The sequence below is a fragment of the Lithobates pipiens genome, unplaced genomic scaffold (genome assembly GCF_037356315.1).
Source record: "Lithobates pipiens isolate NorthernLeopardFrog02 unplaced genomic scaffold, aLitPip1_a1.2 Scaffold_8, whole genome shotgun sequence".
Classification (NCBI taxonomy): Eukaryota; Metazoa; Chordata; class Amphibia; order Anura; family Ranidae; genus Lithobates; species Lithobates pipiens.
Window position 1 is genome coordinate 461,611,838 of NW_027507903.1, and position 26,788 is coordinate 461,638,625.

Genomic DNA, 26,788 nt, shown 5'->3' on the forward strand with positions numbered 1-26,788 from the left:
CATCACTCCTCAGAGCGTCCACATCGGCCGTTAACCCGATGTAGTCGGACACCTGGCGGTCTAGGCGTTCCCTGATGCTGGATCCGGATGACACCTGACGATGGGTCGGCTGAAAGAATGACCTCATATCCGAAGTCACCAACACATCTTCAAACCGGCCTCTTCTTGCAGGCGTTGTTGGATTGGTACCCGCAACTCCTTCTCTGGGAGTGGGAATTGCTCCTCTGCCAGCGCACGCAAAAGCAGAATGCAGCATTTCTCAAAGCAAGGCCTGGAAGTGCTGCATTCTGACAGCCCTCTGTGACGGCGGTAACATTTCCGCCATTTTGTGTTTGTACCGGGGGTCTAAGTACGTTGCCACCCAGTACTGGTCCTTGACCCTTATGCTTTTTATACGGGGGTCCCTATTAAAACACTGGAGCATGAAGGCCCCCATTTGCACTAAAGTGGAAGCGGTGTGGTGGCCTGGCTCCTACTCATCATCCAGGATAATGTCGTCCTCTTCATTCTCCTCTCCCCATCCATGCACAACAGGGATCCCAGAAAGGTTTAAAGCATGCTCTTCTTGCTCCTCCTCATCCGCCCCGGCACCATCCTCCTCTGACTTCTCTTCAGACTCCTGTTGTTCACTTGTCTCAGATAGAGTAGCCACCCCTGGGAATTCATCCAGCATTGCGACTTCCTCATCTTCCCGCTCCTGCTCCTCCACAGCTTGATCAATGACACGACGCAATGCACGCTCCATAAAGAAGGCATAAGGTACCATGTCACTGATGGCGCCATGGCTGCGACTGACCAGTTTGGTGATCTCCTCAAATAGGCGCAGAAGTCTGCATGCGTCGCGCATGAGCAGCCACTGGCGCGGTGAAAAAAAACCATCTCCCCAGAACCGGTTCTGCCGCAGAGTTCATACAGGTAGATGTTAACTGCACGTTTCTGCTGGAGCAGCCTATCAAGCATATAGAAGGTTGAGTTCCATCGCGTCGGGCAATTGCAAATAAGACGTATAACCAGCAGATTGTGTCGCCGCTGAATGTCAGCAAGGCGAGCCATGGCCGTGTAAGATCTTCTGAAATGGGCCGAGATTTTCCTTGCCTGCCGCAAGATGTCCTGGACCCCAGGGTATTTGGCAAGGAATCGCTGCACGACCAAGTTTAAGACGTGTGTCATGCATGGCACGTGCGTGATTTTGCCCTGTTTCAATGCGCTAAGCAGATTGGCACCGTTGTCACACACCACTTTACCAGCTGTCAAATTGAGGGGTGTTAGCTACTGATCTGCCTGTGAACGCAAAGCTGAAAGGAGTGCCGGGCCAGTGTGGCTCTTGGCTTCCAGGCACAACAGACGCAGCACGGCATGGCAACGTCTCACCTGGCATGTCGAATAGGTTCTGGGGAGCTTGGGCGGCGCAGCGGAAGAGACGCTAGCAGCGGAAAAGGAGGAGTCAGCTGAGGAGGAGAGGGAGGAGGATGGAGTAGGAGGAGGAGGAGAAGAAGAGTCAGGCCTGCATGCAATCCGTGGCGGTAAAACCAAATCTACACGGGTGCCACGGGTTACATGCTTGACGACCGTCAGAAGGTTCACCCAGTGGGCAGTAAAAGTGATATACCTTCCCTGCCCGTGTTTGCTAGACCACGTGTCTGTGGTCAGATGTATCTTGGCACCGACACTGTGTGCCAGAGATACATTCACTTGCTGCTGAACATGGCCATATAGCTCTGGGATGCCCTTCTCTGAGAAATACTTCCTTCCTGGGACCTTCCATTGTGGTGTTCCAATGGCCACAAATTTGCGAAAGGCTTCCGAGTCCACCAGTTTATATGGCAGTAGTTGGCGGGCTATGAGTTCTGACAAGCCAGCCGTCAACCGTTGGGCAAGAGGGTTATCCGGCGTCATAATTTTTTTACGCTCGAACATTAGGCCCATGGAAGCCTGCCTTTTTGCAGAAAAACGTGAGCTTGGCGTGATGGAAGGTGGAGTGGAGGACAATTGTGAGGAGAGAGGAGAAGGAGAAGTAGAAGACGAGGCTGGATGGTGAGAGCCTGCAGTGTGGCTTTGTGTGTTCCGTTGCTCCCACTCGGCTCGGTGATGGCTGCTCATGTGCCTTCTTAAGGCGGTCGTCCCTAGGTGAGTGTTGGGCTTACCGCGACTAATGCGTTGACTGCAAAGATTGCAGATGGCAACGCTATTGTCAGCAGCGGACACGTTAAAAAAAGCCCACACTGCGGAGCCATGTGCCGGTGTCCTGGGAGCGCCAGATGTGACCGTACATGGTCAATGACTCGCTCCTGATACATTTGCAGTCTGCTTTGTCCCTCCTGTGCAATGTAAGTTATTGCTGCTTCTCCTCCCTATCTGCTGGTCCATATCTCCCTCTGAACTCCCCTCCTCTTCCTCTCTTGTGGGCACCCATGTGACATCACTAGACACGTCATCATCAACGTCACCTTCCCCACCGCTATAAGTAGAGATCTCGGAGTAGGCAGCAACACTGGGGACCAACCTCCTCCTTGGGCTGATCTGGGTACTGTCGTCAGACTGCTGAGTAGCGGTTGTTGCTACCTCCTCTTCCTGATCCAATACCAAGAGTGGCTGCGCATCAGAAATGTCCCCTTGATATGGATCGGAAAATAATTCCTGTGACTCAAGCGAAAGGTATGTGGTGGTGGTGGTGGTGGTGGTGTTGTTGGTGGTAGTGTCTTTTGGGGGTGCACATAGCAGAGAGTGAAGAAGAGGGTGCAGATCGAGAGGATGAGGAGGGTGCAGAAGAGTAAGGCTGAGCGAGCCACTCAACCAAGTCTGGTGCGTCCTTTAAAGTAATTGAACGCACCTTCTGCAACTTCCCACTTTGGCTCAAGCCTGTTGCTCCTGCCCTACCCCTACCACCTCTGCGGAAGGGCCTGCCTCTTCCTCTGCCTGTCATTTTTTAAATGACCCTGTGACAAAACTCTCAGTCCCTATACCGATGAAGGACTGCTGCAGTATAGGGCAGCGGTCAGCAGTAGTGCACCTCAACCCTATGTATTGTGGACCGATACCAGTCCTTATAGAATGGCAGACTGTACCTCACTCAACCCTATGTACTGTAGTACCCTATACCTTACCAGTCCTTATAAGGACCTTTGTGGACCAAGTAGGTTGTGTGTGAGTGATTAGCAGACTGTACGTCAGTCCCTATACCGATGAAGGACTGCTGCAGTATAGGGCAGCGGTCAGCAGTAGTGAACCTCAACCCTATGTATTGTGGACTGATACCAGTCCTTCTAGAATAGCAGACTGTACCTCACTCAACCCTATGTACTGTAGCACCCTAGACAGACCAAGTTACCAGTCCTTATAAGGACTTTTGTGGACCAAGTAGGTTGTGTGTGAGTGATTAGCAGACTGTACGTCAGTCCCTATACCGATGAAGGACTGCTGCAGTATAGGGCAGCGGTCAGCAGTAGTGCACCTCAACCCTATGTATTGTGGACCGATACCAGTCCTTATAGAATGGCAGACTGTACCTCACTCAACCCTATGTACTGTAGCACCCTAGACAGATCAAGTTACCAGTCCTTATAAGGAGCTTTGTGGAACAAGTGGGTTGTGAATGATTAGCAGACTGCAGCAGAAGGGCAGCAGTCAAGTATAATATTCTTTCTACATTTGGAAGAAAGAATATTATACGTGTACAAGCCTATTACCATACCACTGATACCAGTCCTGAAAAGAACCTTTGTGGAACTAATAGTAACAGCTACTGATTAAACTGACCCTCACTGCCTCACACACTGCTTCCTGCCTGACCCTATATAAACTGAAAAAACAAAGGCTACTGGAACAATAACTGGTATAGCACTTTTGTGGACCTGATAGTAACAGCTAATGATGATGACTAAACTGACTGTCCCTACAGCAGACACACCGTCCTGTCCCTTTCTCTAAACTGACAAAAGACACTCAGGCTGCTGCAACAATCACTAGCACAGCACTGCCTATCCTGAACTACACCTAACACCTATACCAGTCCTGAAAATAACTTTTGTGTACCAAATAGCTAGCGATTTGGGTCACTGTAATCTCTCCCTGCTCCACACAGCAACCTCTCCCTATAGTGACAGAAGAAAGAATGTAAAATGGCCGGATCGGGTGTATTTATAGGTTAGGGGGAATGTCCAAGTGTCCATGTGCTGTAATGTCTCAATTGGCTGTCCTGTACCCCATGATGGATGTGTCATCATAGGTCAAAGTTCTTTTACACAGTAAACGCCGAAGTCCGCCGGGCGAACGGCGCCAATAGTCCGCCGAACGGGCGGACCGCGAGCAGCCGAAATTCGCCGCGAAACGACCGCCGGGCGAACCGTTCGGCCATCACTACTGTTCAATCATCTGAAAATTGAAAGAGTGTGGCACAACTGCAAACCTACCAAGACATGGCCGTCTACCTAAACTGACAGGCCAGGCAAGAAGAGCAGTAATCAGAGAAGCGGCCAAGAGGTCCATGGTAACTCTGGAGGAGCTTCATAGATCCACATATCAGGTGAGAGAATCTGTCTACAGGAAAACCTATAGTTGTGCACTCCACAAATCTGACCTTAATGGAAGAGTGGCAAGAAGAAAGCCATAGTTGAAAGTGTGCGAGAAGCCATGCGTGGGACACAGCAAACATGTGGAAGAAGGTGCTCTGGTCAGATGAGACCAAAATTGAACTTTTTGGCCTAAAAGCAAAACGCTATGTGTGGCAGAAAACTCTGCACATCACCCTAAATACACCATCCCCACCCTGATACATGGTGGTGGCAGCATGTTGTGGGGATGCTTTTCTTCAGCAAGGACAGGGAAGCTGGTCAGGGTTGATGGGAAGATAGATGGAGCCAAATACAGGGCAGTCTTATAAGAAAACCTGTTATGCCCCATACACACGATCAGAAATTCTGTCAGAAAAAACTTGGATGGTTTTTCAGATGGAATTACGCTCAAGCTTGGCTTGCATACACACGGTCACACAAAAGTTCTCTAAACTTTCGACCGTCAAGAACGCGGTGACGTACAATACTATGATGAACCGAGAAAATTAAGTTCAATGCTTCTGAGCATGTGTCAAATTGTAACCGAGTATGCGTAGGAATTTTGCGTGTCGGAATTTCCGATCTGAACTTTATCCGACTGAAAAATTGAGAACCTGCTCTCAATCTTTTGCTGGTGGGAATTCCGCCAGCAAAAGTCCGATAGAGCATACACACAGTCCCAATTTCCGACCAAAAGCTCACATCAGACTTTTCCTGGCAGAATTTCCGATCGTGTGTATGGGCATTACTCTAGTTTTCAGTGTTTAACAATAGTTCATACTTTTCATTACTTTTTCTTAATTGTATCACGTCTTGGCTATAAATGTTTTTTTTGGCATTTAAAGTGATCTATAAATGTAACTACCAATGCGTGTGATTGCATTCGTTTAAATATGTAATTTGTTATAACAGATGCTATCCTTATTATAGTAATTCACAATCCCCCACACAATGGAATCGAACAGTGTGCTTGGGCATACAAGCCCTACATGTCATCATTTCAATGTGTTCATATTTCTTTGATTGCAGAATTCACCTACTGTACATCCTGTATACAACGGCACATACACGCACATATATGTCTCAACTTTGTGAGATGGGAAAAGGAGGCGCCACTTACTACACAAAAAAATTGAAGTAAAGGATATACTCCTCACCAGACACTTTTATGTAGATTATGCCACCAGGTGACATAGCCAGGTGTCCCTGCCCTTTACCTATATAAGAAATGTCAGACGACAGTAGGCAGCCATATAGGAATATATATTTTGGAATTGCTCGAACACTCAAACATTTTGGAAGGGGGTCACAGAATGTATCTCAGAAGTAACTGCCATTCCTATACAGCCCACAATAGAAGTGTGCCTTTTGGGACTGGTAGACAATCTAGCCCCAAAGAGAGTAACTCGTACCCTGCTGACTATCCTAATATATTATGCTAGGAAAATGATAGTGCTCTCATGGAAAAAGCCCAAACCCTTTCTTGGAGTTGCTAAATGGGATTCTTCTGTTGATATACTGACACCTCTTTCCCATCGTTTTTCTTTTTTCTTTTTATTGACTCGGGGGTTTTTTTTCGGGCCACATTAGGTCTCCGGGACTTATTACTAGCACACTTGCTCCCCCTTTTTTCTTTTTTTTTTTTTTTTGTAAATCTCAAGCTACTCAGAGATTGTTATTCTGTAGCCTATTCTGGGATTTTTATTAACGTACTCATTACAAACCTTTATGTTGGGATAAAAATTTTTCTTTCTTAAAGTATGATATTCCTTTCATAGGTGTAATTCACATGGACCCAATGCAACGTCTCATGGGCATTTTCCTTAGCTAGAGAGTACACATAACTTACCAACCAGGCTTTGTATGTTACCCCAGACCTGTCTTGGGTATTCAGTGAGCTGCTCAATTAAGTGGGGGACCATTTGTTTTCATTCCATCCCCTTCACTAATATGCGCTGTGGTCCCTGTGGATTACCCCTCCCCCCAGTTTTTAACTGTTACCGAAACTGGGGGAAACTATGATTCCTGTTTTCATGATTTATGTTGTGCTCAGAAGCCCCTCTTTACATTGGGTCCTCTACTACCAGGAAACAAAGAGATCTATTTAATTTTTTGAGGATCACTCAGATGCTTACTGGATACCCGGGGTAAGGGGTGACTTGGTAAGCATAAATGAATCCAACTGTGTCCTATTTTAGATTACTGACATCATGGTTAGCATCTACCATTGTAAGAGTCTTGTGTTACGACACCTCCTCTATTTCCCATTAGGATGTGGTCATTTTCACGCTCTCCCCTTATTCTTAATGGGGGGGTCACAAACATGCAATTTAAGTTTCGTGCTGAGTCTTTTTTTTTTTGATTTTTTTTTTGAGCCCGGTCTATCATTTCCCCTACAACTCTGCTATTACTATCTCCATAGGAGTATTGCTAATGATAGGTCCTTGATTCGTCCTCGAGACTATTCTAGTTCAATTTGGGAAAGAGCTAGTTTTGCTTTATTGCCACAAGTTACCTGTTTAGTATGACAATAATACTTTAGTTTGAAATTGAAGTTTATTATCGGTTTAGTTCTGATGTTGTGTAAACCTTCTTCCATGTTTTGCTCCATTTCATGGGTTTTTATTTCTATCTCTCAATACCTCTTCGCCTTGAAAATGTTCTATGCATGATTGCGTCAATTAGAGTTTCCAGATAAACTTTACTAGGCCTCAGGTCTGCACCCTTTATCCTCAATCCTGTTTTGCCTCTCCTACTCGTGCCTGCAGACGAAGTGTCTTTTATACTGACTAGATCCATTAGCCGATATACACTCCTTTTTTTTTTTTTTTCTTTTTTGGGTGTTTCCTCTAACTGTTTTGACAAGATTCTAGACTGTTGTTAGGTAGCTTACATTTTTCACACCTCCATTTTTAGCATTCATACCCTTCCCTCCGTTCAGCTGTCAGCATTTCTTAATCTTGTATTTACTCTCCTCAATAACCCAGACGACGTTTCACACAGAGATATTTTGTTCAGCCATACCACATTTACTTCCATTAGTTCTTGGAATATCTCACACCTGTCTAGGTTTAGTCCTTTGCATTATATTTGCTGCATCGGACACAGCGAGCTGGTTCTCGCTACAAACCTCCGAGAAATCGATTACTTCACTAGTCTCGACTGCACTTCTATATAATCTACGGGTGTAAGATCTTTCGAGACTAGTACTCCCCCCCCTTCTTTTGACCCTTTTACCCCCCGGATTCCTTTGTCCCCTTTTTTCTCCTAGTGTTTTTCTTTCACAACGTAGTATAAACTCCTTTGGCTAGTCATTTCGTCGACCCCTGTCATTATATTTCTAGGGTGTTCTATCGCGTCTCTCGCATATCTGAAGATAGAATGGACTCCCCTTCATACAAGACACATTCCAAGGCGCTCTCGCTGAGACTGGTCTCCATTAATGTCAAAGGTCTTAACTTACCGGAAAAGAGATCCCAGTTCCTGCGAGAATGCCATAAATTGAAAGCGAATATAATATTTGCACAGGAAACACATTTTCTGACAGACAAAACTCCTAAGCTGTCGGATAAAAATTTTCCCGCGGTTTTTCATTCGACGAATAGTCACTCCAAAACAAAAGGTGTGTCGACCCTTATCTCTAAAAACACACCCTTTCAACTACTAGATTCACTAAGCGACACTGAAGGGAGATACTTATTTCTTAAAGGGACCATTCACTCCAAACCAATCACAATTGCTAATATATATTCTCCCAACACAAAACAAGTTACTTTTTTTCGTTCTATCTGTGATCTTTTGTCTTCCTTCTCATCGGGCATCCTCATTCTCGGGGGGGATTTCAACGTCCCCCTGAATCCTATCTTAGATTCTTCCTCTGGTTCCTCAGCCTTGCCATACAAAGCTTTGAAACAAATAAAATTGCAACTCCAAAACATCCTGTTACATGATTCCTGGAGAACGCTGAATCCACAGGGAAAAGATTATACATATTTCTCCCCTACTCATCAAAAATACTCTCGAATTGATTATTTTTTTATCTCACAACCTGACCTACCCCTCTTGACTAAGGCCACAATAGAACCTATGACATTTTCTGACCATCATCCAATATCCATTCTTCTGGAATTTCCCGAAACTGTAACCAAATCTAAAACGTGGAGACTTAATTCTGCCTTGCTCAAGGACCCAATCAACGTGGCAAGCATAAAAACTTGTCTTACAGACTATTTCAGACTTAATGAAATCCCTGACACCTCCACACTATTCCAATGGGAAGCCCATAAAGCTGTAATCCGAGGGGAATTTATCAAATTATCCTCTCTTCTTAAAAGAGAACGCCAGGCCAAAATAGAAACACTTATGTCCCAAATTCGCGTGTTGGAAGCCACGCACAAACAAACACTTGCAATACAGACCTATCAATCCCTGACACAAATCAGGAAACAATTATTAGAAGAACTTAACCTGAAGATCAGGAGACAATATGTCTTAAGAAATAAACTCTTTTATGAAAAGGGTAATAAAGTTGGCTCTCTTCTGGCTAGAGCAGTGCAAAGTAAGAAACTCAACTCAACTGTACATCATATTACTGATAACCAGGGTAAAGCTTACAATTCCAATGAAGATATAGCCCAAAAATTCGAAGAATATTACCAAACGCTTTATAACATTCCCTCTAGGCCCACTAAGCCCAGTAGTTTGGAGGTGAGACAGCATAAGATTAACGAATTTCTCTCCAAATTTGGCCCTAAGCGTATTTCTCAGGAAAATGCCCAAAAGCTGAATACTCCCTTATCCGAAGAAGAATTCGATAAAGCAATCAAAGAGATGAAAGTAGGGAAGGCACCTGGCCCAGACGGTCTTCCTTTGACATATTACAAAACATTTACAGACATACTTAGACCCCGCTTTCTCCTAGCATATAAATCCTTCGCCTCCACTTCCCATGCCCCCCCTCATATGCTTGAAGCACACATCACAGTAATACCGAAAGAGGACAAAGATCCTTCCCTGGTCACGAATTACCGCCCCATTTCACTCATTAACGTGGATGTCAAGATTTATGCTAAAATTCTAGCGAATCGCTTGTTGCCGCTTCTCCCGTCTTTGATCTCTTTAGATCAAGTAGGATTTATCCCAGGACGGGAAGGTAGGGATAACACTATTAAAGCGCTTAACATCCACCATTGGCTGACCTCAACCAAAAAACAAGGATTCTTTCTTTCCCTGGACGCCGAGAAGGCGTTTGACAGGGTGGCCTGGGATTACATGGACTCGGTCCTCAAAGCAATAGGACTGCCGGACTTATTTATCTCATATGTTCGGGCTCTGTACTCCCAACCGACCGCCAGAGTGCGGGTCAATGGCCACCTGTCAAACGCCTTCCGGCTTCACAATGGTACGAGACAGGGTTGTCCCCTCTCACCTTTACTTTTTGTCCTCACTCTCGAACCCCTTCTCAATAAACTAAAATTGAATCCAGATATTAATGGCGTTTCAATCAATAACCGCATTTATAAATTAGCAGCTTTTGCGGATGACATTCTTCTTTTCTTAACCAACCCGCATATCTCCATCCCCAATCTTCTTTCCGACTTGGAGATGTTCCAATCCATCTCCAATCTTAAAATAAATTACTCCAAATCCATTGCCCTGAATGTAACTCTCCCCGCAGAGATGGTAACGCAATGTAAAGCAAATTTCCCCTTTAATTGGGCTGAACACTCAATCACTTATTTGGGAATTAAAATTCCGACGTCCCTCTCCAATCTCTTTAAGGAAAACTTTCTCCCAACTTTGCAAAACACCAAATCAGACCTTAAGAACTGGAGAGCTCTACAAGTGTCCTGGTTCGGTAGAGCCGCACTCCTTAAAATGACTATTCTTCCACGCTTCCTTTACTTAGTACAAACGATTCCGATCAATATTCCCTCGTCCTTTTTCCATTCTTTCCGTCAAGTATGTTCCGCTTTTATATGGCAAAATAAAAGGCCAAGAATAAGTTTTACACGCCTTACCCTTCCAAAAACCAAAGGTGGAATTGCCCTTCCTGACCTACGTCGATACTATTGGGCCACACATCTTGCCAGGATTGTAGACTGGAATGTTCATCAAAATGTAAAAGATTGGGTACCTCTAGAACACTTTGTCTCTACACAAAATCTTCGATCACTGCCCTGGATAAATCCACGCCATATATCGATACAGCACAAGCAACATCCGCTGATTGGGCCCACACTGTCTGTTATTCACAAGGCATTGAAAACATTATATCCGCACCCATGGCTGAGTCCTCTTACCCCACTGAGAAACAATCCCGATTTTCCACCAGGCAAGAGTCCTATTTATCTGGCCAACTCCTGGCCCCACACAGATCTTACTGCTAGGCAATTCTTTGACAGGAGAAAGAATTTCAGATCATTGGCTGATTTGAATACCACGGCTTCCCCTACCCACATCTCCGACTGGACGTATAGACAACTACAACACTTCTTGACTGGACGACATAATATAGACTATTGGACAAGAGATCTGAACACCCTAGAAAGCCTTTGTACACAACACGAACCACAAAGACATCTCATCTCCATCCTGTACACATATCTCTTCATGGGCGATTCAGCGTTCTCCAGCAAGCCTTACTCCTCATGGGAGCAAGATCTAGCTATCAAACTTTCTGATTCTGAGTGGGAAACCATTTGTACTTATATTCTCAAAGGATCCCTTAATGTAGCGGTTCAGGAAGGAGGATACAAAATTCTCTCCAAATGGTATAGAACCCCTTCCCTGCTTCACAAATTCTCAGATAATAATTCCAACTTATGCTGGCGCTGTGGCAAGGCGGAAGGGACCATGCTTCACATTTGGTGGTCGTGTTCCGCCCTTCAGAATTTCTGGAGATCTGTCCATGACACCATAATTGCTGTAACATCCCAATCCAATAATTTTTCCCCTGCTTCCTACCTACTTCACTACACCAAAATCCCCAGGACACGCTACTTTAAATCACTCAATATGATCATGATTAACACGGCGCAACAATGCATCCCATGTCATTGGCGATCCTCTACAGTACCAACCATAGCGGAATGGTTCCGTAGATTAACCACTTCAGATCCGCGCTATTGCCAAATGACGGCATTAGCGCGGACCTACATTTTCAGGACTACGTCTATTGACGTCGTCCTGGTTACGAGCGGCCTGCGCGCCCCCTGAGGGGCGCGCGCGGCGCGCTCTGTGATCGGCGAGTCCGTGAGACTCGCCTGATCACCGATCCGTGTAAGGGGTCGATCCCGACCCCTTATCACGTGATCAGCTGTCAGCCAATGACAGCTGATCATGTGATAGAACGGAGCCGGTAATCGGCTATTATTCCTCCTCGCGCTGACAGCGCGAGGAGAGAAAAAAAAAGCCGATCACCGGCGGCCGTGATCGGGACATCAGTCCCGATCACGGCCATCAATACAAGGGACCACCTGCCACCTGCCTGTGCCCACCTGCCTCCCGCAGTGCCATCCTGAAGTAAAATAAAAGAAAAAGTAAGTGCCCCCCGTCAGTGCCCCCTGTCAGTGCCCATAGTGCCCACAGTGCCACCCACAGTGCCACCCACAGTGCCACCCACAGTGCCACCCCACAGTGCCACCCACAGTGCCACCCAATCTGCCTCAAAGGTGCTGCACCCCAGTGCCGCCCATCAGTGCCCAGCAGTGCCGCCCATCAGTGCCCAGCAGTGCCGCCCATCAGTGCCCAGCAGTGCCACCTATCAGAGCCACCTATCAGTGCCACCTATCAGTGCCCATCAGTCCCATCTATCTGTGGCACCTATTAGTGCCCATCCGTGCCACCCATCCGTGCCACTTATCCGTGCCACCCATCCGTGCCATCTTATCTGTGCCCATCTTTGCCCATCAGTGCCGCCTTATCTGTGCCTATTAGTGCCGCCTTAACTATGCCTATCAGTGCCCACCAGTGCAGCCCATCAGTGCCCACCAATGCAGCCCATCTGTGCCCACCAATGCAGCCCATCAGTGCCCACCAATGCAGCCTATCAGTGCCGCCTAATCAGCGCACTTCAATGAAGGAGAAAAATGACCCGTTTGCAAAATTTTAAAACAAACTATTAAAACATGATTTTTTTTTATTTTTTTTTTGCATCTTTTTTTGTTTGTTTAGCAAAAAATAAAACTCCGAGCTGTAACTAAATACCACCAAAAGAAAGCTCTATTTGTGGGAAAAAAATGATAAAAATTTCATTTGGGTACAGTGTTGTATGCCCGCGCAATTGTCACTCAAAGTGCATCAGCGCTGAAAGCTGAAAATTGGTCTGGGACTGAGGGGGGTTTAAGTGCCCAGTAAGCAAGTGGTTAAATAACACCGAAACCATTGAAGAACTAATTAGCATATCCAATGACACAGTCACAAAATTTTCAGAAATATGGCAGGACTGGCGCCGTTTCAAACTTACTGACGCTTACTCCTCACAATTTGGTTAAATAATTCTCATACACTAGATTATACCCTTCTCAGTGTCTCCCCTACCCTTTAAATTTTATCTTTTCCACCCTTCCTTTCCCCCTTAATATGTATATCTGCTTGATCTGTTTTCCCATTCGATGGCTCAGAATATCTTAGTTTTCCCTCCTTTCTAGTTAATGCACCTTTAAGGTTGATTCTAGATTCAACTATATCAGTAACTAAGAGCTTTAATGTGATTCTTTCCACGGTTGGAAATTGGTTAAATTCTGGAGTAAGCTGTTAATCTATTAACTGTTTATCTACGCTTTAATGCCTTAGTGTGCCATGTATATTCTGATGCTATACTTACTCCATTGTTTGTATTTCTCTGTATGACTACTTTACCTTAATAAAAATTTTGTGGAAAAAAAAAAGAAAAAGCCCAGTCCTCCAGCTGTATCAGCGTGGAAGGGTGTGGTTAATAGGGCTGCACCTTTATATAAGGCCACATACATTAGTTGGGGCATACCGCAGAAATTTGATAAAGTGTGGGGGAGTTGGATGAATAGTGAAACTACGGTAGCGTGTTGAGTGGCACCTAGTAGCATGCACGTATAGTAGGTAATTGACAGACATATTGTACCATTGACTGTTACTAAAAACAGGTGGCCTTATTATTACTGTGTAATCTTCACTGAGTGACGGTCTGGATGGAAGGCGGAGAGAGTCAATGCTGAAGTAATGTAAATAGTTTAATTGTATGTGTGGCCCGTTGGGTCTTGTGTATACTTGTTGTGTTAAAAGCAATAAATAAAACTTAAAAAAAAAAAAAAAAATATGTAGAAGAATACATATTGGCCTAAACTGAGGGAAAAAAATGTTTTGTTATATATTTTTGGGGGAAATTTATTATAGCAAAAAGTAAAAAATAATAATAATTTTTTCAAAATTGTCGCTCTGTTTTTGTTTATAGCACAAACAATAAAAACCACAAAGGCCATCAAATACCACCAAAAGAAAGCTCTATTTGTGGGAAAAAAGGACGTCAATTTTGTTTGGATATAATGTCGCACGACAGCGCAATTGTCAGTTAAAGCGATGCAGTGCCCAATCGCAAAAAAGTGCTCTGGTACGGAAGGGGGTAAATTCTTCTGGGGCTGAAGTGGTTAAATAATACATTTATTTTGGGAAACTTGCACATTGGACTGTAACAGGGAACAAGGGTCAGCTTCAGAAGCCTGCAGAGCACATCTGCTGACAGAAGACAAAAGCAGTGGGATGTGCTTATAACTGTTTTGATGCTTTCTCTTGAATTTTAGGACATGGCTGCAGTCTCTGGCAGGAGTGTCTGGATTACAAAACTAGCTAACCAGAGCTGGAAACCTTTTGGCAGGTAATAAGAATTTTTTGCATATGTCTTTTTGACTGTTTGTCTGAAGTTTAGCTTTAAATAAAAGTAATAATTCCGAAAATATATTTATTTGAAGCACATCTCAGAGTGACTGATTGCCTTTTCAGATTTCATGCACAGCTACTTTGTCTCCAGTATTTATCTGTGTTCAATAACATAGGCTTCATCTCCAGGGTCGCTTCAATTGAGCTGGATCCCTGCTACGCTTCCTGCACAGTTGTCTCATTTCTCAGAAAGGAAAGATTTTTATTCACTTATATAATAAACAAAGATTGTTGACACATCCTATTTTTGGACTGTGCTAGATCTTGGGTGCAGTTATTTGTCATTACAATGGTCTGTGTGCTAGGTAATTAGACCAGCAAAAAAAAAAACGCTTGGTGAACAATATAATGTTTATTTTTTGCAATTGTTTTTCAAACACTTCAAGTTTTGAGTTTGTATTCTTATTTTGTAAGAAATGTTATTTTCTTATTTTGTAAAAAATTCTTGTGTACAGAATTCAATTTTTTTTTTTCGATCACAATGTGCCGCAGTGGACCTTGGAAGTGAAATATGAAAGCTGAACTCCAGCAGCCATATAAAATTCCATTAAATAAAGTAATGTAATCTTAAAAAAAACAAAAACTAAAACATTCAATGCAGTTTTAAATATATTTGATATGACTGTGTGAAACTGACTTTATATTATTTCCCTCTAATCTTCTGCATAGCCTGACCCAGACTTAAAGTGATTGTAAAGCTTAAAGTGACACTAAAGTTTTTTTGTTTTTTTAAAATAAACAATTCAATTAATTTAATTAATTAATCTACACCCTAGATATCCCCCCCCCCCCACACTGTACCCCGCACTGTAACCATATACCATCAGATACCCCTTGTATTGTGACCCCACTACATCCCTGATACCCCCTACACTGCGGCCTCTCTACATCCCTGATACCTCTAGCACTATAGCCACCCAAGCTATCCCAAGAATTGCTAACCCTATACACCCCAGATCCCCTCTCAGGATTGTTTTCTCCCATACACCCTTGATATCCCCCAGCACCATTACTCCATCCATGTAGTACCTCCTTTTCCAGTGGAGATACAGTGCATGTAAACTTTTGGCTCCCCAAAAGCCAGCCCCCCCTTCTATTGTGCCCCATCCCCTCAGTTTAATAAGGGGCCCCCCTGAAAAGCATTAAACTACTGCGAGGTCTCAGATGCTGGCAATTGACTGTGCGCGGATGAGGGAACTCCTAGACTCGTCCTCGAGGTATCATATGACACACCCAAAGGGAGACTGGGGATGCAGAAGTTTTCCTACTTATGTGCCATGCTGAATCTGAGGTCTGGTAAGTGGGGAGGCATACATTTTCTGTTTTGGGAGGAGAAAGTGAGAATTCTAGCCTGGGGGAGTTAAGGAAAGGGGGTGGGTTTGCTTTTGGAGAAAGGGGGATTTTCTTGTAGAGACGTTTACAAGGGGTGGTTAATGCCAGGGATTTGCTTCTGGGGGGGAGTTTGATTGGATGAAGAGAGATTTTCTTCATAATTAGGAATCTTTGCAGGGGGAGATAGTGTTGACTGAGGGAAATATTTTTGCTTTGGGGGGTCAGTTTAGAAACAGGGGGGTTTAATTTTTGGAGGAGGGAGATATTTTACAGTGGGAATCTTTGCTTGGGGAGGGAGAGTTCTTAGGAGGGAGAGGGGGATTGCTTTCCTTTAAAATAATTTTTTTTTTTTTAATTATACTTACCTAGGTGGATGGAGCATTGATCCAATGTTGCATCTGTCCCCAGCTGCTTCTAAGATCAACAACAGAGCAATTAAAGACCACTGATCACTCAGTTCTCTGCCTTTAATGAGCAAAGAGTGGTGACTGTCAGTCCCTGGGCCTGTCCCCCCCCCCCCAAGCTCACTGGAATTCCAGGCTGTGGGGGGGGGGGGGGGCAGGAGCAGCTGGCTCAGGGTCTCCGAGGCTCACTGAGAGGCTGAGTGAGCTACTGGTCCAGGCATCTGGGTGAGTCCTGACTTTAAAGTTAGGATCATTCCACAGCCTGGACCTGCTGAGCGATATCAGCTGACAGCGGGCAATAGCTGGCTGTTGGCTAAAAATGGATCACAAAAGTGCAGAACGAACTGCACTCCTACCCAGGAGAAGTACAACCAAGCGGTATGCCGTTCCTTCAGAGTGCATGCACCGTTGACATCACCAGCTGCTTTCCATGTAAATATCTCCTAAACACCACGTTTAGGAGATATTCACTGTACCTACAGGTAAGAGTTATTATAGGCTTACTTGTAGGTACAAGTTCAAAAGCTGGGTTTATTTAGTCTTTACTAAGACTAAATAAAAGCAAACCATATTGACCAGCTGCAAAGGGCACCATCTTGTGGAAGGCAGTGCACAATTTTTTTTTTCCATCTCTTAAAACATTTCATAAACTTTCTTAGGACACTGTTTTTTAAGGTTTAAATAAATCACTAAATTTACTATAAGTTGCCCATTGCACCTGCTCCACTTGTACAGTAAGGTTAGCTAACATCCAGTCTTGGGTATCATTCATATATCATACATGACCATGGTACAGCAAGTGTACTACAAATTCCTGCTCCAAGGATCTCAGATGTTCCAACCTCTGCTCAGCCTGTACCCTGAGTGATGGGCTGAAAAAAGCCAAGGCTGTCTGCTGCTGTAAACATATATTCACATATATCTGCACATCCAGTGGTTACCTGCAGGTAGGTATACATTTTTGCCCTTGGATAAAAGCTCTCTGCATCCAGGGTCAGAAATTTGTCCCTAACAGCAGGTAACCACTGTGACCCATGGTTTCTTAGTGTGTCGCTCAGGCTCAATCAATGTGGGAAGTAATGTAGATGATACCGAATGTGCTGCAGGAGTGTCTGCAAGGGATGGAGCTCATCCCAGCTCCTATAGTCAAGGAAGGGAAGAGAGAAAAAAAATCCCTGGTGCCGCACATCCACGGAGTCTTATGGTAATGTAGTAGTAATGGGAGAGACTACCTCAGTCCGGGTTCCCACCAGGCCACATCCCAATGTGTTTTTCTTTGTCCCCTGGAGCTTAAATATGGGAGACACTAAATGTCAAAATACACGTTAACAGCAATTGCTCTTTTCAGCCCATCACTCAGGGGAACAGACTGAGCAGCTGACAAAAATTGGAACATCTGGGATCCTGGCTGTAGGTATTCATGGTATGTTTGCCATTCCATGGCCATTTAGAACATATGAATGAGATCTAAAGCCTGGTCATGGTAAGCTTTTTTTAGTTCAACCCAGTGGGCTGAACAAAAAAAAAAATCTAGGGAGCTTAGGAGGAGCTCGCTCTATTAATGAGTACACTAGCACACCACAACTCCCCCAACATAAAAGTGTAAATTATGCTTTTAAGTTTTAAAGACCTGAAACCCCCCCAGGAAAAAAAATTATCTAAGGCCCTGCTCCCCTGCTCAGGAGATTTCTGATATGCCGTGCCAGTAACTAAAGTGCTTGTTTAATTGGTGAAGGAGCTAAAGTTGTCCATCGTAAAAAACCTAGATGAGGATAAACCCAGTGGAAATTCTGGGTAACCCATGATTGGAGAAAATGGGCCAGAGGTTGAAGAGATCCCGAATTTTCAAATGGTGGAATTCCAAACTTTTAATAAAGATAATGTTAGAGGTGAAAATGTTTGTCTAAAGGGGTGAAAATTCAGGCTTAATCCATGGAAGAGCGATCAAGGGAGCGGATGTTATATTCTGCTCAATAGTTACCCACTGTTTTGATTTACCGTGATTAGGGATGAGCCGAACATCCCCCCTAGTATGGTTCACACCAGAACCTGCGAACGAACCGAAAGTTCGCATGAACGTTCAAAATCAAAAGTGCTAATTTTAAAGGCTAATATGCAAGTTATTGTCCTTAAAAGGGTTTGGGGATCCGGGTCCTGCCCCAGTGGACATGTATCAATGCAAAAAAAGTTTTAAAAACTGCAGTTTTTTCGGAAGCAGTGATTTTAATAATGCTTAAAGTGAAAAAAAGTGAAATATTCCTTTAAATATTGTACTTGGGGGGTGTCTATAGTATGCCTGTAAAGTGGTGCGTGTTTCCCCGTGTTTAGAACAGTCCTTGCACAAAATGATAATTTTAAAGGAATAAAAGTCATTTAAAACTACTTGCGGCTTTAATTTAATGTCTGGTCACGGCAATATGGATGAATTAAAAAAAGGAAAGGTGTGGTGCTCCCAGGCCCTATATACTATGAACAGCAGTATACAGGAGGTGCAAACAAGACAGGGACTGTAGGTTTGTTGTTAAGTAGAATCTGTTTGTAATTTTTAAAATGTAGCTCCAGGCAAAAAAATCTATTTTTAAGCTTCTTGGAAAACATAGGGAAGGGTTATCACCCCTGTAACATTTTTTTTTTTTTGCTGTCTGTGCACCTCTTCAGAAGATTTCACCTCACTTTCTGTCCCAATGACAAATGTTTTTTCATTCAACAGCTGGGCATATGGATGGCTGGGAGTGAACTTCTTTAGGTGGTGCAGCAGCTGGGGCAGGGAAGTTTGTCTGGTACAATCTGACGTCGGTGTACCGATAGCAGATTGCCCGCAAGTACTTGGCTGTGACACACCTAATTCTACACCTTCATTCCTCTCAGTGCAGGTTTCAGAGAGGACTGAAGGTATAGTAGGGTTGGAGATCACAGCTGATGAGGAGCAAGGAGAGGTCTGCTTTGATCTTTGGTGTGGGTCTTTTAGGTACGCTTTCCAACGAACTGCATGACAGGTCGACATATGTCTGGTCAAGCATGTGGTGACCAAGCGGCTGATGTTTTGGCCACGCGAGATACACTTGAGACATATGTCCCAAATAGCAGCGGTGCAATCTGATGCACTCATCTCAAAAGAGAACTTTTGGAATAACACCAAAGAACTTTTGGAATAACACGCAGAGAGAGCAGCGCCCTGCACACGCAGAGCTCTGTGGTGTGATGCAGTCGGTGTGCTGCCCTTAAGCTGGTCCCTGGAGGGCATCCTGCTTGATTGGAGATGTACCTCCTCCTCCTCTCTCCTATCAGGTACCCATGTAGAGTCAGTGACCTCATCATCCCCTCCCTCCTCATCACTGGAGCAAACCAGGCAGTATGCTGCAGCTGGGGGAACATGACTGCCAGATTGCTGTCCTTTTTGGGCACCCCCTCTCTCTGGGCTCATGTTACTGCCTTCCTCTACCTGGGTACCATCATCAGAGCCTTCAAAATGCTGGGCATCCTCCTGGAGAATGTACCCAACACTGTGGTCAAACAGTTCGGGGGACTCCTCAGGAGGACAAGGTGGGGCTAGGGAAAGAGTGACTGATGCCATTGAGCCGAGGGAAGAGGCTGCGTTGGCAGCTGCTTTGCCAAAGTACCCTGAGCCTGGGTGAGAGAGTATGAGGAGGATTAAGACAGCTTGGTCATCCACTCTACCAAGTCTTCGGCATGTTGCGGCTCAACGCGGCTAGCTGCCGAAAAAAAGGGCAAGCGTGTCCCATGGGCACGTGCTGATGAGGATGCACCATGCCCATGACTAGCACTGTTGCATCTACACACAGAGCCTGCTTGCCCTCTTTATTGGCTCATGACTGTCTGTCTCTCCTTGATGGCCTTCCAGACATACAAATGGCCTGCAGGAAGATGTAGCTGCACAAAGCTGGGACGTATATATATATATATATATATATATATATATATATATATATATATATATATATATATTGATTATACTGCAGCTAGCAGAATCAACTGTGTGCCTGTAGTATTATTAGTATGAGAACACCGGCAATTGTATTGAGGTAAAGCTTTAGGTGCACACTGTGCAAAGGACACTAAAACAAAATACTGCAGATCCCTGCCTGTATTTGTATGAGAACACCGGCAATTGTATTGAGGTAAAGCTTTAGGTGCACACTATGCCAAGGACACTAAAACAAAATACTGCAGCTCCCTGCCTGTATTTCTATGAGAACACCGGCAAATTGTATTCAGGTAAAGCTTTAGGTGCACACTGTGCAAAGGACACTAAAACAAAATACTGCAGCTCCCTGCCTGTATTTGTATGAGAACACCGGCAATTGTATTCAGGTAAAGCTTTAGGTGCACACTATGCCAAGGACACAAAAAAAAATACTGCAGCTCCCTGCCTGTATTTGTATGAGAACACCGGCAAATTGTATTCAGGTAAAGCTTTAGGTGCACACTGTGCAAAGGACACTAAAACAAAATACTGCAGCTCCCTGCCTGTATTTGTATGAGAACACCGGCAATTGTATTCAGGTAAAGCTTTAGGTGCACACTGTGCAAAGAACACTAAAACAAAATACTGCAGCTCCCTGCCTGTATTTGTATGAGAACACCGGCAATTGTATTCAGGTAAAGCTTTAGGTGCACACTGTGCAAAGAACACAGTACACTAAGTGAAAATAGTGCAGCTCCCTGCCTGTCAGTATATTATGAAGAGAATAACAGGAACGGATCTAGCTAAACTGAATACAGTGTATAAATATATATACAATACACCTGGAAAACATATATATCCTTTACACACTGTAACTGAACCTGACTCACCTGCCTACTCTAAACAGCTCAAATTAAATGACACTGTTTCTCTCTCTCTCTGTTTGTCTTTAATCACTGCCGCAACACACTACACAAGGCCGCCATGCAGGCGGCCTTATATAGTGTGGTGCGTGTACTAAACCCCCTGAGACATAATTGGTCAAAACCACCCTGGCTTTGGCCAATAATGGCTCTCCCTTTTTTCTGTGCTATGATTGGCCAAAGCATGCGGGCCATAGTGCATACTTGGCTAATCAGCAGTCAGCAATGCACTGCGATGCCGCAGTGAATTATGGGCTGTGACGCACCACTCGAATTTGGCGCAAATGGCCTACAATGTTTGGAATTCGGTGAACGGCCGAACAGACGATATTTGAGTCAAACATGGGTTCGACTTGAACACGAAGCACATCCCTAACTGTGATAAAGCCAATCCACTATTCTAGTCAGTATGCATGCTATATAGTATAATTCCATATGCGGTAAATCCACTCCCCCGTCTGTTTTTTGCTTTACTAGAATGTCATAGCGGAGTCTAGCTGTCGAGTTGGGCCAGAGATATCTTAATAGGCTTGATCGCAATAAACGGAAGAGCGCTCTTGGGAGTGTTATAGATAGCATTTGATACAAATATAAAAAACGAGGTAAGATATCCATCTTGTATATAGCCATTCTCCCTAACCAGGAGTGTTTCCCCCTCTCTGAGCTGAAGTTGGCTAGTCACAGGGTTCAGCATAGGCAAGTAGTTCAATTCATAGATCTCATCCTCTGTAGAGGCGATATTGACGCCTAAATATTTAAGAGAGTGAAGTTCCCACTGAAATGGGAAGTTGGATTCCAATGTTTCTTTCTCGCTTGACAGTAGTGTAATATTAACCACTTGCTGCCCGCCCTATAACAAAATGTCGGTGGCAAAGTGGTTTCATAATCCTGACCGGACGTCATATGACGTGATCAGGATTTTGAGCCGCTGCACGCCCCCGGGGGCACGCATCGCGGCGATCGTTGTTGCGGGGTGTCAGTCTGACACCCTGCAACTACGATCTCGGTAAAGAGTCTCCGACGGAGACTCTTTACCACGTGATCAGCCGTGTCCAATCACTCCTTTAACGGGGGGGGGTCTGTGCTGATCGATTATCAGCGCAGCCCCCCCCCCCCCCGAGGATGCCCACACTGGACCACCAGGGACGCCACCAGACCACCAGGGATGCCCAGGACAAGGTATGCCACCCTAGACCACCAGGGATTCCAGTCAGTGCCACAATGGATGCCAATCAGTGCCCATAATGGATGCCAATCAGTGCCCACAATGGGCATCACTGATTGGCATGCATTATTGTTTGGCACTGATTGGCATCCATTAGTACAGTATATTATAATACAATGCCGCCTATCAGTTCCCATCTGTGCCGCCTATCAGTGCCCATCTGTGCCACCTATCAGTGCCCATCCATGCCCATCCGTGCCGCCCATCCATGGCAATCCGTGCCAGCTATCAGCCTATCAGTGCCAATTTGTGCCCCCTAGGAGTGCCCATCCGTGTCGCCCATCAGTGCCACCCATCAGTGCCGCCTATCAGTGCCCATCAGTGCTGCTCATCAGTGCCACTTCATTCATGCCACCTCATCGTTGCCCATCAGTGCCGCCTTAAGGAGAAAACTTACTTATTTACAAAGTTTTGAAACTGAAACAAAAAAAAAAATTTTTTTCAAAATTTTCTGTATTTTTTTATTTGTTTAGCAAAAAATAAAAACCGTAGAGGTGATCAAATACCACCAAAAGAAAGCTCTATTTGTGGGAAAAAAATTATAAAAATTTCATTTGGGTACAGTGTAGCATGACGCGCAATTGTCACTCAAAGTGCGACAGCGCTGAAAGCTCAAAATTGGTCTGGGCAGGAAGGTGTTTAAGTGCCCTGTATTGAAGTGGTTAAGACATCTGGATATCGTAACATTTACTTTAAAATTGCTATGAAATACAAACTGTTCTAGTTCATACAATATGCTTGGAAAAGCTATTCTTGGGTTGGATATGTATATAAGTAAATCATCGGCAAAAATGCTTAATTTATAAGAGCTATTGCCCACCTGAATTCCTTGAATAGGTAGAATACACCGAAGAGCCATAGCCAGATTTTCCATAGCTAAGATGTTCAAGTGTGGTGATAACGGACAACCCTGTCATGTCCCATTAGAGGTATTAATGTGTCGGGACAATATCCCATTAACCCTTATCTTCGCTGAAGGAGTAGAGTATAGAGCCATTATTTTTTGTATAAATTCTATCGGGAGACCTACTTGTTTGAAAGATGCTATCATAAATCTCCAATCCAGGTGGTCAAAAGCCTTCTCCGCATTTAGTTAAAGAAGACAGAGTGGTGTCTTGGTTTTCCGGGCATATTGTATCAGAAAGCTTGTATTTAAAATATGGTCCCTTGCTTCTCGATTTGGGACAAACCCCACCTGGTCTAGGCTTATTAAGAAGGGATTACCATTTGTAGGCACATAGCTAAGATTTTTGCAAAAAAAGTTAGGTCCATGTTCAGAGGGATGTAGGGTATATATATATATAGGGTACTATAGCTAGTACATTGAGTAGGATCCTTTTCTGTTTGGGCAATAACAGTAATTTGTACCTCCTGTGTTTGCTTAGTAAATGGACAGTCTTTTTTTTTTATCATATAGGTTACAAAGAATAGGGCCAAGGACATTGCAATACTGTTTATAAAAAACTCCCAGGAACCCATCTGGTCCAGGGCATTTACCTTGTTTTAGGGATTTTATGGCCTGATTAATTTCTTCTAGTGAAAAATGGGTCAAGAGACCCTTTGCCTCTTCCTTTGTTTTATATGGTAAAGCTGTATGTTTAATATAATCAGAAAGTTGTGTGTCATTAAAACTGTCTGAATTTGATATATTTGTGTCTCTTAAAGTGGAGGGCCACACTAAAAAACAAAATTACATTAAAATGTTCCAAAAAATATGATTTTTTTTTTTAAACTTACCAGAAATGCCTGTTGCTAGGCAGATCGCCCTAATCCGCCTCTTCCTATTCCTCTGTGATCTTCGGTCTTCTCCTTCTCACGCTGTTTTCTGGGGAATGGGGCGTGGTGTGTTCTGGGAACTGTATGTGTCCCAGAACACAGCGCTCCCCATTCACAAAGCGCTGCGTGACTCGTGCATGCGCAGTAGGAAACAGGCAGTGAAGCCGCAAGGCTCCACTTCCTGTTTCCCTTAAATAGAATGGCGGTGCCGGGACATGTGTCAGCCGACATCGCGGGTACCCTGGACAGGTAAGTGTGCTTATTAAAAGTCAGCAGCTACAGTGTTTGTAGCTGCTGACTTAAAAAAAAAAAAAAGCTGGCCCTCCCCTTTAAATTATACATTAAAGATTAATAATTATGGAAGGTAGATTCTATTTGTTCTGAAGCGTGCACAAGACATCGCTGCAGACATCGAACCTTTGAGATATAGTACCTAGATTGTTTTTTAGAAATCGAGTGTGCTAAGGCCTTGCTGCACTTGTTACGATGCTCATAAAGAACTTGCTGTGCGCATTCCCTATACTTCAAAAAAGGCTCAATCAAGCAGGGAACGTAATTCAGCACACTTTGGTTGGAGAAGTTGAAAAATAGAGACATATACATTTAGTTTATGTTTTATTTCTAATTTGTGTATTTCCTTAAGTAGAGAAGTTATTATAAATGCCCTTTCTCCCTTCATTCTAGTGCCATGTGAGATCAAAACTCCCCTCAATACTTCCCACTTTATAGTGGATGCCGTTTCATCATCCCTGTGATCTATTAGAAAATATTAAACTGTCTTTGCTATTGCTTGCTTTGTTATTGAGTCTTTCAGTAAATTCTAGTTTAATGTCCAAGTTGATTTAGATAAACATGTATTCGGAAGTTTCACTGAATAAGCTTATATTGATTGGTTTGCGCATAAGTTATAGCGTCTACAAAATAGGGGAAAGATTTAGGGACATTTTTATTGTTTATACTGGTAATGGTAGCGAGCTGCGATTTTTAGCGGGATTGTGGAAGAAAAATCTGACCCTAAGTGACACGTTTTGGTGACCAGTGACACCAATACAGTGATCAGTGCTATAAAAATGCACTGATCACTGTATAAATGGCACTGGCAAGGAAGGGGTTAAAACTAGGGGCGATCAAGGGGTTAACTGTGTTCCTTGGGAGGTCTTTCTAACTGTATGGGGGGATGGGCTGCCTGGGAGAAGAGAGAGATCGCTGTTCCTGATCACTAGGAATAGCCGATCTCTCTCTCCTCCCCTTTAAGAACAGATCCTAATTCTGGCTCTCTATTCCAGGACTGGAGTCCGCCGGACCCGTTGGCGAGCTCCAGCGTGCACACGCTCGAAGTCGGTCAGAAAGTGGTTAAGTTATAGTCTTTATGAGATTTTTGCTTGTATTTTAGTCTTTTGACTAATTTGCCATTTTAGTTTAAGTCGTATTTTAGTCACCCGAATTGTTTTCGTTTTAGTCATATTTTAGTTGACTAAAATCTCCAGTACAGTTTAGTCTACTAAAATCAAATGGGTTTAGTTAAATTGTAATGCATTTCTCTAGAATTGCCAAACTCATTATACTCTCCTGGAGTAAAAATCTAATAACATGTTATTATTTATGGTATTAAGGTTTGAACATGCACTACAGACACAGACACTTGTTAAACAGAAGTGCAATTTTAAAATATAAATCCCCCCCAAAAAATGTAAACTTTATAAGGCTGCAATGCCATTTCACATATTACCTAAATATATTACCAACATTATATATTAGGGGAAAAAAATAAGAAAAGCCTTTTCTTAATTATTTTTTTCTTTCAGCGGTGTAGTAGATGCCCCCTACTTATTCTTATGTGGTAGTGCAGTGTTAATGCAGTGACACCAAATTTCAATTTACCATATTTATCGGCGTATAACACGCACCCCAAGTTTAGGGGTGAATTTTAAGGAAAAAACTTTTAGGAGGGAAGTTTAAGGGAAAAAAAAACCCCTTACATTTAAATGCCCATCAATGCAGCCTTGTCAGTGTTCATCTGCAGCCTTGTCCATCATTGCACCCTTGTCAGTGTCATTTGCAGCCTTGTCAGTTTCATGTTCAGCTTTGCCGTTTAAAAATGGCGCCGCTGAGATACAGATCTGGATGTCCTGTGTATCTCGCGCTCGGTAGCTCTCGGCAGCCGGTCTCGGCCTTTCTCGGGAATTTAGTGGGTGAACATATTTTAGTCAATGTAATTAACACTTCGCACAGAAAGTGCTAATGACGATATGTGGCCCTTGGACTGCAGGTTGGACACTGGGGGATTGGGGAATAGTTAAAGTTTTTTTGCCATCAGATCCCCATTAAAGGGATTTCCCTTCACTTCCTGTGCTGTTGTAATGTCTTCAAAGTGAGGGAAGATCCCCTCTTAGGCCTTATTCACATGGGGCATAGTAAAGCTTTCCCCCATAGAGGGCCATGTTTACCCACGTGGTTTCATGCATCCCCATGTAGGCAGTCGGGATATAGGGATATAGCGGCTGCATGGACACAGTCACTGCCCTGAATCTGAAATCCAAGAGGGTGCATGGCCCCGAAAGCAGATAGTGTGGGTCAACACAACACTCCACGGATGTATGCTTTAGTAAACCCCATGTGAACGAGGCCTTGGGCAGTTGTCACTAGAGCAGAGGTATCATCACTGGAAGAGTTCCTCTCCCACTTCTTGTTCTAGTGACAACTTAAAATTTTGCATCTTCCCATCACTTTTGCATTATTGG

The 26,788-nt window shown here is 43.9% G+C and overlaps 1 protein-coding gene across 1 annotated transcript in view; it reads right to left on the minus strand.

Annotated features, from left to right (window-relative positions):
• LOC143960175 (tetraspanin-11-like) overlaps positions 1-26,788 on the minus strand; it is a 143,437-nt gene that overhangs the window by 83,524 nt on the left and 33,125 nt on the right. The window lies entirely within an intron of this gene.